This window comes from Equus asinus, chromosome 17, assembly GCF_041296235.1.
Source record: "Equus asinus isolate D_3611 breed Donkey chromosome 17, EquAss-T2T_v2, whole genome shotgun sequence".
NCBI lineage: Eukaryota > Metazoa > Chordata > Mammalia > Perissodactyla > Equidae > Equus > Equus asinus.
In genome coordinates this window covers 36,264,408-36,277,148 of record NC_091806.1, presented here as the reverse complement: position 1 = coordinate 36,277,148, position 12,741 = coordinate 36,264,408, and the positions used below count along the sequence as shown (strand labels likewise).

The following is a 12,741-nucleotide window of genomic DNA, read 5'->3' as shown; positions in this document are numbered from 1 at the left end:
TTCTTCAAGGATTTTTCCTTCCCCACACTCTCACTGGTCCTCTGTTTTTCACCCTCTACACATTTTGTTTATGCCATTTCCACTTCTCTCAGAGTTTAAATCAACAATGCTATACAAAACCAGTGCTCCTGCTAAAATCAGCTGGGGGATTAAAACATGATCAGAAAACAATGAACAAACAAATTTTCCAGAGTTTCTTCTCATCTAGATTCATTCACATTCCTATGCCTGTGACTCTTCAGCAGAGAGTCTCACATGCGTTTGTACAACAATCTATCATTGTGCTACCTACTATTTTCTTTCCTTCCTGGTCTGGATCATGGTGGTGTTTCCTGCGGATACCTGCCACACCACTAACTATGATGTAAACCAACATTAGTGCCAAAGCTGAAATGCTGGCGTTGAAGACACAGATATCTGCTCTGAGAGGATCATCACCTGATGCCATCCAAACTACTTTCACTTTCAATGCCCCATTAAGTATTAGTCAACACTCTTTTTCCATTTCTTTTTCTTTCCACTATTCTTTTTCGATGCGTCTTGTGCCAGAACTCAGGAATGAATTTTGGGCTGGGCTGAAGGATGATTTGAGTGATAGAAAAATGGCTCTTTCCAGAATCACCTCTCTCTTCTGAGACGGCATCATTGTTCTGAAACCAGACGAATACAATCTGATTCTTTTCCTTTGAGATTCTCCCTTTGAGAGTTCCCAAGAGACATTCAGATGAATGGACATTTAGTCAGAGCAACATTCAAAGGCTTCTTGGAAAATTCATACTCAAGATGGTGTTGATTCATATGTATCTTCAAATACCTTGATAAGCAGGGAAAATTTTGTGCTTTTTTTGCATAAACAATTATTTGAAAAATTTCCTGCAATTTTCACTATATCAATGGTTAAGGATATTTTCATTTTATTTAGGAATCAGTACTTATAATTTCCTAATTATTCTTTTTTAACAGTTTTGCTTGTATTTCGAAACTCTGCTATTGAGTGCATACAAATTTGAGATTATAGCTTCCTGTTTGAGATAACCTTTTTATTTCTAGTAATGTTTCTTATCTTAAAGTTTGCTCTGTAACATTGGGAAAGCTACAGCAGATTTTTTGGGTTAATTGTGTGATACCTCTGTCCTTTTGTTTTCAATCTTTCTGTGTTCTTATATTTAAATCATGTTCCATTAGTAACGTATAGTTGGGTTTGTTGTTTTTAACTAGTCTGACGATCTTATCTTTCACTTTGAGTACTTGGAGTAATTATTGAAAAACTACGTATTTCAATTTAATCAGCCGGAATTGACTCTTTGAAATAAAAAATGAATTAGTACTTTCTCCCACTTCTCCTCTTAACTGCTTCCCAGTTATTACTGTTATTTTTCATTTATTTATTTTTTCATTCTGTTGACGTCATACTGGTTTATTACATTGTATAATTTCAGAAATACATTATTTTATATAAATTTCTGTATAGACTGCATCATGCTCACCACCAATAGTCTAGTTTTTATGTCACCATACATATGTGCCCCTCTACCCCTTTCACCCACCTCCGACCCCCTTCCCCTCTGTGTAACCACTAACCTGTTCTCTTTGTCCATGTGTTTGTTTATCTTCCATATATGAGTGAAATCATACAGTATTTGTCTCACTCTGTCTGGTTTATTTTGCTTAACATAATAGCCTCAAGATCCATACTTGTTCTTGAAAATGGGACAATTTTATCTTTTTTATGGCTGAGTAGTATTCAATGTGATGTATACATCACATGTTCTTTATTCATTCATAAGTCAATGGGCACTTGGGTTGCTTCCAAATCTTGGCTATTGTGAATAATGCTGCAATGAACATAGGGGTGCATAAATCTCTTTGGACTGTTTATTTCATATTATTTGGATAAATACCCAGTAGTGGGACAACTTGATCACATGGTATTTCTATTTTTAATTTTTTGAGAAATCTCCTTACTGTTTTCCATAGTGCCTGCAGGAGTTTGCATTCCCAATAGCAGTATATGAGGGTTCCCTTTTCCCTACATCCTCTCCAAACTTTGTTATTTTTTGTCTTGGTAATTATAGCCATTGTGATTGGTATAAGGTGATATCTCACTGTAATTTTTATTTGTATTTCCCTATTAACTAGTGATGTTGAATATATTATCATGTGCCTGCTGCCCATCTGTATATCTTCTTTGGAAAAATATCTGTTCATATCTTCTGCCCATTTCTTGGGCAGGCCCAGTGGCGCAGCGGTTAGGTTCACACCTTCCGCTTCTCGGTGGCCCGGGGTTCCCTGGTTTGGATCCCGGGTGCAGACATGGCACTGCTTGGCACCCCATGCTGTGGTGGGTGTCCCACATATAAAGTAGAGGAAGATGGGCACGATGTTAGCTCAGGGCCAGGCTTCCTCAGCAAAAAAGAGGAGGACTGGTAGTAGTTAACTCAGGGCTAATCTGCCTCAGAAAAAAAAATCTTCTGCCCATTTCTTGATCAGGTTGTTTGTGTTTTTGTTGTTGAGATGTATCAGTTCTTTATATATTTTGGGAATTAACCCCTTGTCAGATATATGATTTGCAAATATTTTCTTCCAGTTGGTGGGTTGTCTTTTCATTTCATTAATGGTTTCCTTTGCCTTGCAGAAGCTTTTTAGTCTGATATAATGACGTTTGTTTATTTTTCCTTTTGTTTCCCTTGCCTGAGTAGACATGATATTTGAAAACATGCTGCTAAGACCAATGTCGAAGAGTGTACTACCTACATTTTCTTCTAGGAGTTTTATGGTTTCAAGTGTTACATTAGAATTTTTAGTCCATGTAAAGTTAATTTTTGTGGATGGTGTGAGATAATGGTTTAGTTTCATACTTTTGAAAGTGGCTGTCCAGTTTCCCCAACACCATTTTTTGAAGATACATTCCTTTCTCCATTGTATGTTCTTGCTTCCTTTGCTGAAGATTTGCTGTCTGTTGATGTGCGGTTTTATTTCTGTGCTCTCAATTCAGTTCCATTCATCTGTGTGTGTGTGTGTTTCTGTATCAGTACCATGCTGTTTTGAGTACTATAGCTCTGTAGTATATTTTGAAGTCAGGGATTGTGATGCCTTCAGTTTGATTCTTTTTTCTCAGAATAGCTATGGTTGTTTGTGGTCTTTTGTTGTTCCATATAAATTTTAGGATTCTTTGTTCTACTTTCATGAAGTGTGTCATTGAGATTCTGATTGGGATTTCATTGAATGTGTAGATTGCTTTAGGTAATATGGACATTTTAACTATGTTTATTCTTCCAATCCATGAGCATGGAATATCTTTCCATTTCTTTATCTCTCTCCAGTTTCTTTCACTAATGTCTTATAGTTTTCAGCTTATAGGTCTTTCATCTCCTTGAGTAAATTTATTCTTAGAGGTTTTATTCTTCTGTTGCAATTGTAAATGTGATTGTATTCTTGAGTTCTATTTCTGCTAGTTCACTATTAGTGTATAGACATGCAACTGATTTTTTTTTTTTAAGATTTTATTTTTTCCTTTTTCTCCCCAAAGCCCCCCGGTACATAGTTGTATATTCTTCGTTGTGGGTCCTTCTAGTTGTGGCATGTGGGACGCTGCCTCAGCGTGGTTTGATGAGCAGTGCCATGTCTGAGCCCAGGATTCGAACCAACGAAACACTGGGCCGCCTGCAGTGGAGCGCGCGAACTTAACCACTCGGCCATGGGGCCAGCCCCCATGCAACTGATTTTTATAAGTTGATTTTGTACCTGCAACTTTGCTGTAGCTTTGGATTATGTCTAATACCTTTCTGGTAGATTTTTTAGGGTTTTCTATATATAGAATCACATTGATCACAAACACCTAGAATTTGGCTTCTTCCTTTTTAATTTTACTCCGTTTTATTTATTTTTCTTGCCTAATTGCTCTGGCAAAAACCTCCAGTACTATGTTGAATAGGAGTGGTGAGAGTGGGCACCCTTGTCTTGTTCCTGTTCTCAGAGGAATGGCTTTCAGTTTTTCACCATTAAGTTTGATGTTGGCTGTGGGTTTGTCCTATATGGCCTTTATTATGTTGAGGGAGTTTCTTTCTAAACCCATTTTATTGAGTTTTTATGGTAAATGGATGTTGGATCTTATCAAATGCTTTCTCAGCGTCTATGTAGATGATCATGTGATTTTTCTTCCTCATTTTATTAATGTGGTGTATCACATTGATTGATTTGCAGATGTTGAACCATCCTTGCATCCCTGGTATAAATCCCACTTGATCATGGTGTATGATCCTTTTAATATATTGCTCTATTTTATTTCCAATATTTTGTTGAGGAATGTTACATGTGCGTTCATCGGTGATATTGGCCTGTAATTTTCCTTCTTTGTGTTGTCCTTATCTGGTTTTGGTATCAGGGTAATGTTAGCCTCATAGAATGAATCAGAAAGTGCTGCATCTTCTTCAGTTTTTTGGAATAGTTTGAGAAGGATATGTATTAAATCTTTGAATGTTTGGTAGAATTCTTCAGAGATGCCATCTGATCATGGCCTTAGTTTTTTAAGAAGTGTTTGATTCCTATTTTGATGTTTTTCCTTGTGATTGGTCTATTCAGATTCTCTATTTATTTTTGATTCAGTTTTGGGAGGTTGTATGAGTCTAAGTATGCATCCATTACTTCTAGGTTTTCCAATCTTTTGGCATATAGTTTTTTTATAGTGTTCTTTTATAGTCCTTTGTATTTCTGTGGTTTTCACTAAAATATCTCCTCATTCAATTTTAATTTTATTTATTTGAGACTTCTCTCTTTTTCTTAGTGAGTCTGGCTAAGAGTTTGTCAATTTTATTTATCTACTCAAAGATCCACTCTTAGTTTCGTTGATCTTTTTTCTTTTAGTCTTTATTTCATTTATTTCTAGTCTAATTTTTATTATTGCCATCATTCTGCTGACTTTTGGCTTTGTATGTTCTTGTTTTCCAAGTTCTGTTAGATGTAGTTTAAGATTACTTGTTTGAGATTTTTCTCATTTGTTGGGGTAGGCCTGTATTGCTATCTCCTAGGATGCTCTTAGGACCCCTTTTACTGCATCTCATAAGAGTTTGTATGTTGTGTTTCATTTTCCAGGTACTTTTTAAAAAATTTCTCCTTCGATTTCTTCGTTGATGCAATGGTTGTTCGGTAGCATGTTGCTTAGACTTCACATAATGTGAATTTCCCAGTCTGTTTCTTGTACTTGATTTCTCATTTCATAGCATTGTGATCAGCATGATATGATTTCAATATTCTTAAATTTATTGAAGTTTCCCCTGTTTCCCAACATATGGTCTGTCCTTGAGAATATTCCACGTGCACTTGAGAAGAATGTGTATTCTGCTGTTTTTCAATGTCATTTTCTTTATATATCTATTAAGGCCATCTGGTCTAGTGTCTCATTTAAGGCCACTGTTTCATTGTTGACTTTCTGCCTTGATGATTTATCCATTCATGTAAGTGAGGTTTGAGGTCCCCTACTATTATTGTGTTATAGCCCATTTCTCCCTTTATGTCTATTAATAGTAGCTTTATTTACTTTGGTGCTCCTGTGTTAGGTGCATACATATTCATAAGTGTTATGTCCTCTTGATGGAATGTTTCTTTTATCATTATATACTGCTCCTCTTTGTCTCTCACTGTCTTTTTTATCTTGAAGTTTGATTTGTCTGATATAAGTATGGCAACATCTACTTTCTTTTGTTTGCCATTTGCTTGGAGTATCATATTCCATCCCTTCTCTCTGAGGCTGTGTTTGTCTTTAGAGCTGAGATGTGTTTCCTGGAGGCAGTGTAATGTTGGGTCTTCTATTTTAATCCATCCAGCCACTTTGTGTCTTTTGAGTGGTGAACTCAATCCATTTACTCTTAGAGTGATTATTGATATATGAGGGCTTAATTTTGCCATTTTGATGCTTGTTTTCTGGTTGTTCTATATTTCCATTGTTTCTTTTTCCTTGTATTTCTGACTGCCATTTCAGTTTTGTGGTTTCCTGTGAAGGTTTTCACTTTATTTATAATGTGGGTCTGCTCTGATTTTTGTTTAGGGCTTACCATGAGGATTAAAGATCTCATAGATGTGATAGTCTATTTTCTGATAGCCTTTTGTTTCCATTAGCCTAAGTAGGTTACATCCCTTTCCTCTTCCCCTCTGGTCATTGTTGTCACAAATTATTCTTTTTTGTGCTGTGGATTTGTGACTAAATTGAAGTGTTTATAGATATTTTTGATGCTTTCCTTACCTTTATCTTTTATGTTTTAATTAAGTTTTTACTAACCTATCTTGATATTGAGCTGCAGTTTTCTGATTCTACTTGTCTATTTTTCTCCTTGCTCAACATTTTGTAAACCTTTGCTTTTTAGTTTTAGATGAGAGGTCTCCTTTCAACATTTCTTGTAAGGAAGGCCTAGTGGCAATGAACTCCCTTAGCTTTTGTTTATTTAGGAAAGCTTTTATTTCTCCATTGTATCTGAGGGATAGTTTCACTGGATAGAGTATTCTTGCCTGAAAATTTTTGTCTTTCAGTGTTTTGAATATATCATTCTAGTCTCTCCTAGCCTGCAATGTTTCTAATGAGAAATCTGCTGAAAGCCTGATAGGGATTCCTTTGTAGGTTATTTTCCTCTGCCTTGCTGCTCTTAATATTTTTTCTTTGTTATTGACTTTTTCCAGTTTTAATATTATATGCCTTGGAAAAGGTCTTTTTGAATTGATGAAATTAGGGGTTCTATAGGATTCATTTATTTGTAATTCCAGTTTCTTACCCAGATTTGGGAAGTTCTCAGATATTATTTCTTTGAACAAGCTCTCTGCTCAGTTTTTCAGGTGACGAAATTGACATTTGAGAGATTTTAAAACTTCATACATGTTTATGTAGATAAAAGGACAAAGCTAGAATTTGAACTCAACCCTTTCAGTTGGAAATGTGTGTTTTTAAACACTATACGTCAGTACAAGGCTTGATCTATTTGTGTGCAGTTTACTTCCAATGAAGGGTAAGCTGTCCATCAAAGCAAAAGGAAATCTTCCTGGACCCAGATCAGGGAAAGCTCCGAAGAGAATAAGACAGGGGACTGTAAATAAGACTCTGGTGATGGGTGGTTGGCCTCTTTCCTTGTCACCTCAGAGAACAATTAACCAGAAATGTTTAGCTCTAATGATCACTGGGCTTTTACTTTGGATGCAGGAATGAGTGACAGGCAGCCACACGGTGAAAGAGTGTGGCTACACCTGCCCATTAAAATAATGAGCTCCCAAAGGCCATGTTGAAGACTTCATAATAAAGGAGCAGGAATTCAAGAAACAGATATTACTACTTGAATGAAGTCAAAGTATAAAAAAATGACTGAATCAGAAACCACGCATAGAGCAGTGGAAATGCAGATGAACTGAAGTTTGCAAAAGATGTTATTGGATCAAAGCAATCAATAATTCTTCTCTTGTAGCATGAGATCTCAGGACACTTCTTCCTAAAGTAATTCAGTAAGTCCAACTCCTTCCCTCCTATCTCATTCATCCAACACATGACAGTTATAAATTTACAGCCTATTCCACATTTTATCTGTAAAAGGGCAGAGTAACTCTACCCACCTTCAGAAATGAATAAATGAGTTAATATAAATCAAGTCCCTAGAACAGTACTTGGTACTCAATAAGCCCTCAATAAGTACTTGGTACTCAATAAGCCTTATATATATAATATAATTATATTATATTATTATTATAATTGAGTACTCACTATAAGCCACTCTGCTAAGCTCTCAGGATAAGCAGTGAAAAAAATTCATTTTTTTATATAAATATTTTCTGTACCTGGGTCCTATACACTGTTCTAGGGACTCAGGATAGATACAACAGAGAAAATTCTCTGCCTGTCTTTGAGTAGCTTACATTCTGGTAGGGAAGATTTTATTAAGATAAGAAACACCAAACTCATCATTTCCTCTTCCGTAGGATTACCAGATTGATGTCATAGTGAAGAGTGGTCTTGGTTTTGGGTGCTCAATCAGTGACTGATTATGAGAAGATTTAAAATTTTAGAAAACACAAAGCTAGAAGCACTATTTATTTATTTTAACAGTTTTATTGAGATCCCTTTAACATATAGAAATTGTTTATATTTAAGATGTATAACTTGATGATTTTGTATATATGCACACATTGTGAAAAGATCACTGCAGTCAAGCTAAGTGACTTACCCATCACCTCTAGATAGTTACCCTTGTGTGTGTGGTTATAAAATTTAATTTAAGATCTGTCCTCTTAGGAAACTTCAAGTATACAATACAGTAATGTTAACTATTGTCACCATGCTGTTCATTAGATCCCCAGAACTTAATTATCTTGAATAACTGGAACTTTGTACTCTTTGACCAACATCTCCTCATTGTCTTCTCCCCACACCTGCCCCTACTGATCTCTTCCCCTGGAAACTACCATTCTACTCTCTACTTTTATGAATTTTGATTTTTTAGATCATGGAGAATTTGTCTTTCTGTGTCTGGCACATTTTACTAGAATAATATCCTCCAGGTTTATCTACATTGTTGTAAATGACAAGACAGTCTTATTTTTTAGGGTGGAACAATATTTCATTATCTATCTATCTATCTACCTATCATGTATCATCATCTATCTATCTCATATTTTGTTTATCTATTTACCCATTGATGGACATTTAGGTTGTTTCCATATCTTGGCTATTGTGAATAATGTTGCAATGAACATGGAAGTGCAGATAGCTCTTTGAGATACTGATTTCATTTCCTTTGGATATATACCCAGGAGTGGAGTTGCTGGATGATATGGTAGTTCTATTTTTAATTTTCTGAAGAACCTCCATACTGTTTTCCATAGCGCCTGTACCAATTTGCAATCCCACCAACATGCAAGCGCTCCATTTTCTCTACATCCTTGCCAACACTTGCTATCTTTTGTCTTTTTAACAGCCATTCTAAAGGATGTGAGGTGGTATCTCATTGTGGTTTTGATTAGCATTCCCCTGATGATTAGTGATGTTGAACACCTCTTCATGTAGAACAGTGTTTAATATGATGAATGAATAACACAATCAGATAATTGCAATTTGATGTAAATGTGCTGTGTAATCAAATTCTATAAAATGATAAAATATCAACAACTTTGATTTTACCATCGGGTCTTCTCTAGGGCACTTCTACCTTTTTACACCCATTTATATTTCCTCATTTGATCTTACACTAGTGAGGTCTTTATTAATGCAATGACCTGTCTTTCTTAATGCAAAATGTTCATGGGCTTACCTCATGTCTTCAGAATGATAATCTGGTTGGCCTGATGACATCAAAGTTGTCCTTTGCTTATACTGAAATTATTATCCTTAAATATCTAATGAACCATGTTCAGCTTTTCTTCTTCAGGAGATACTGGTTTTTGCTTGTTCTTGACCACATGGCTCACCCAATTTCAGTCAACTTTGGTGTTGCTTCCCCTCTCCCCCCATGGAGATACGTCCATAGCACTTCTATCTCATAATGGTACTGATGAGTTAGTCCAACTTTTGATCTTTTCATGCATTTTATTGAGTGACTTGTATAAAAAAATTATATAATTAGAAAAAAATTCTAGTTCTAAACATGCATGTATATGTGTATATATATATATATATATATATATATATATATATATATATACACATTTCTCTTAGTTTTACTTTAAAAGAATAGAATGTTTTGTTATGGGTTGAATTGCTTCCCTCAAAATGGAATATGTGAAATCTTATAGCCTGTTGTGTTTAGTGCCTTTTGGGACTCTTATACTAAAGATTTATAAAATATAAGAAATTCCTAACTTTATTGTTAATTTGGGTTTATATTTTGAAGTCAGAATTCTAAAAAGCCATATGAAACCCAAGTCCAGAGGAACATTGAGACTCATTAGATTCAATCTTCCCATTTTCAATTGAGACAATGAGGATCTGCAGAGATGAAGTGAATTTTCCACAGTTTCCAAGGAGTTAGGAATGGAGCTTCAGACAAAACTCAAATTACTGACTCCCAGTTGCTCTCTGCTCTATTAGATGGATTCTTTTCTGGTCAATGAAGTATATAACATACAGATTTTAAATAGTGCCAAGAGACTACCATAGGCCGACTTCCTCCGAGAAGACTTTGCCCAGCAGGTGGCTAGGACGTTATTGGTATTAACTGTTTATATGACCTTCTAGAAAACATCCATTCAAATAATGACAAACAAAATCTAACTGATCACAAGATTGCTTCTTTCCTTTATGAAGGATGCAGTTCTATGGCTGTAGGAAGGAACAACACAATTGTGACAAAATTCATCCTCCTGGGATTTTCAGACCATCCTCAAATGAAAATTTTCTATTTTGTGTTGTTCCTGGGGATTTACCTCCTGACCCTAGCCTGGAACATGAGCCTCATCATCCTTATCAGGATGGACTCCCACCTACACACACCCATGTACTTCTTTCTCAGTAACCTGTCCTTCTTAGATTATCTGCTATGTATCCTCCACAACTCCCAAGATGCTCTCTGGCATCATCACAGAGAAGAAAACCATTTCCTTCATTGGGTGTGCCACGCAGTACTTTGTCTTCTGTGGAATGGGGCTGACTGAATGCTTTCTTTTGGCAGCTATGGCATATGATCGGTATGCTGCAATCTGCAACCCGTTGCTCTACACAGCTGTCATATCCCATACACTTTGTTTAAAGATGGTGGCTGGGGCCTATGTGGGTGGATTCCTTAGTTCTTTGATTGAAACATATTCTGTCTATCAGCATGATTTCTGTGGGCCCAACCTAATCAACCACTTCTTTTGTGACCTTCCTCCAGTCCTGGTTCTGTCATGCTCTGATACCTTCACCAGCCAAGTGGTGAACTTCATTGTGGGTGTTGTTGTTGGAATGGTATCTGTCCTTGTGATCCTCATCTCTTATGGTTACATCGTTACTGCTGTCGTGAAGATCAGTTCAGCAAGAGGTAGGACCAAGGCCTTCAGCACCTGTGGCTCTCACCTGACTGCTGTGACCCTCTTCTATGGTTCTGGTCTCTTCATGTACATGAGACCTAGTTCCAGCTACTCCTTAAACTGGGACAAGGTGGTGTCAGTGTTCTATGCTCTGGTGATCCCTATGGTGAATCCCATCATCTACAGTCTTAGAAATAAGGAGATTAAAAGTGCTGTAAGGAAAGCTATGGAAAGGAAACATGTTCTTTCTCATGAGCACTCATTTTTCTGACCCCGAGGTAATGTTTACAATAAAGCTGTGAGTTGGGTCAATTATGCTGACTTTCATGTAGTTCTGGACTAGTTGATTGACACAATGATTTTTGTTTACCAGGATTTGTGTAGATTCAGCTTATAAACGCTCAATTTAGGAAAAACCTTCACCATGACAAAGACTGAGCAATCTGAAACATCAAAATAGAGTTGTTGTCTGTAGGAGGAAAACTAAAAAAATGTTAGTCCAGCATTCAGGGTGACGATTCTAAAGGTAGGATAGGAATATATAGCATAATAACCTGAGGACAGGGACATTTTTTCTAAAAACAATTGCCTTTCCATCTTACGAGGTTCTAACATGTTTCCTTTAGGGCAGATGAGCACTGCAAGTCAGACACCCTTCCCTATTGAGAATCATGACTATCGTGAGCCACTGTGACTGGTGGGGGTATAGTCCTGACTCTTTGGATGTATTAAGGCAGGAAAGAGATTGAAAACTTTTGTTTAGGGCCTCAATGACTGAACAAATGGGCTGACCTCATGGCTAATTCAATCAATGATACAAAAATTGGTCACTGAAATGATTTGAAGAAAACCAGGGAATTGTCACTTCAGTCTAAAGTAACACCTTTCTAAGCAACACTCAAAGTTTCTTAGGAATCTACAGAAGAGGAGCACACTTTCATTTGGTGAGAAAGGTTCTCTGTTTTCATCAATTTTGTGATAAATTTGTGAAGAATTTAGCCAAGGAATTGAAGAGAGTGATTTTTCTCCTCCACATTTTCTAAGAACTTGTTAAGTGTCCTTTAACCAGCCGTACAAACTAGAATAAATTTATTCAGCTGTGGCCTCTCTTGGTCAGGCCATAAATAAGTGAGTAAATGAGTATCTACCTGTATATCCTTGGATAAGATACTTGGGCCGTGTGTGCCTTATCTCATAGGCTTATTGTGAGGAATTAGATGGATCAGTATATGTAAACACTTAGAATAGTGCCTGGTGTATAGAAAATGCTCATGAGGTGATATTGTTATTACAATTATACTATAATGATTTATCACCATCTGAGCTAAAGAAGTAGAAGATGTTTCCTTAGTTTGGTAGGAAATGTGATCTTTGTAATGGCTTTGATGTGTTAGAAAGTGGGTCTACAGAGACTATAGTGAGGAGTAGTTAAGGGTGTTTGTTAAGTATTCTTAAATCATCAAACCTGTGATTATTAATCTCATCTCTGCCATTTTGCAGATATGTGGCCTTATGCAAGTTACTTACAAACCCTATCTTCTTCATCTGTAAAATGAGAAGAATAATTGTATCTACCACATAGAGCAGATATAACAATTAAATGAGAATATGCATGAAAGGGCTTAGCCTATTGTTTGATATATGGCAATACTTCATAACTGTTAGCTCATAGTACTAGTTAATTAGTCAATTTTATATAAATCAGGAGAAATCCAGGTTAATGTGCTAAAAAGAGACAAATTAAGTAGCTTTGAAATGTCTACTCAAATT

General features: G+C 36.2%; 1 pseudogene; it reads left to right on the top strand.

Annotated features, from left to right (window-relative positions):
- The first annotated feature begins 10,281 nt into the window (after positions 1–10,281).
- LOC139040685 (olfactory receptor 5A2-like) lies at positions 10,282–11,242 on the top strand (annotated as a pseudogene).
- The last annotated feature ends 1,499 nt before the right edge of the window (positions 11,243–12,741 follow it).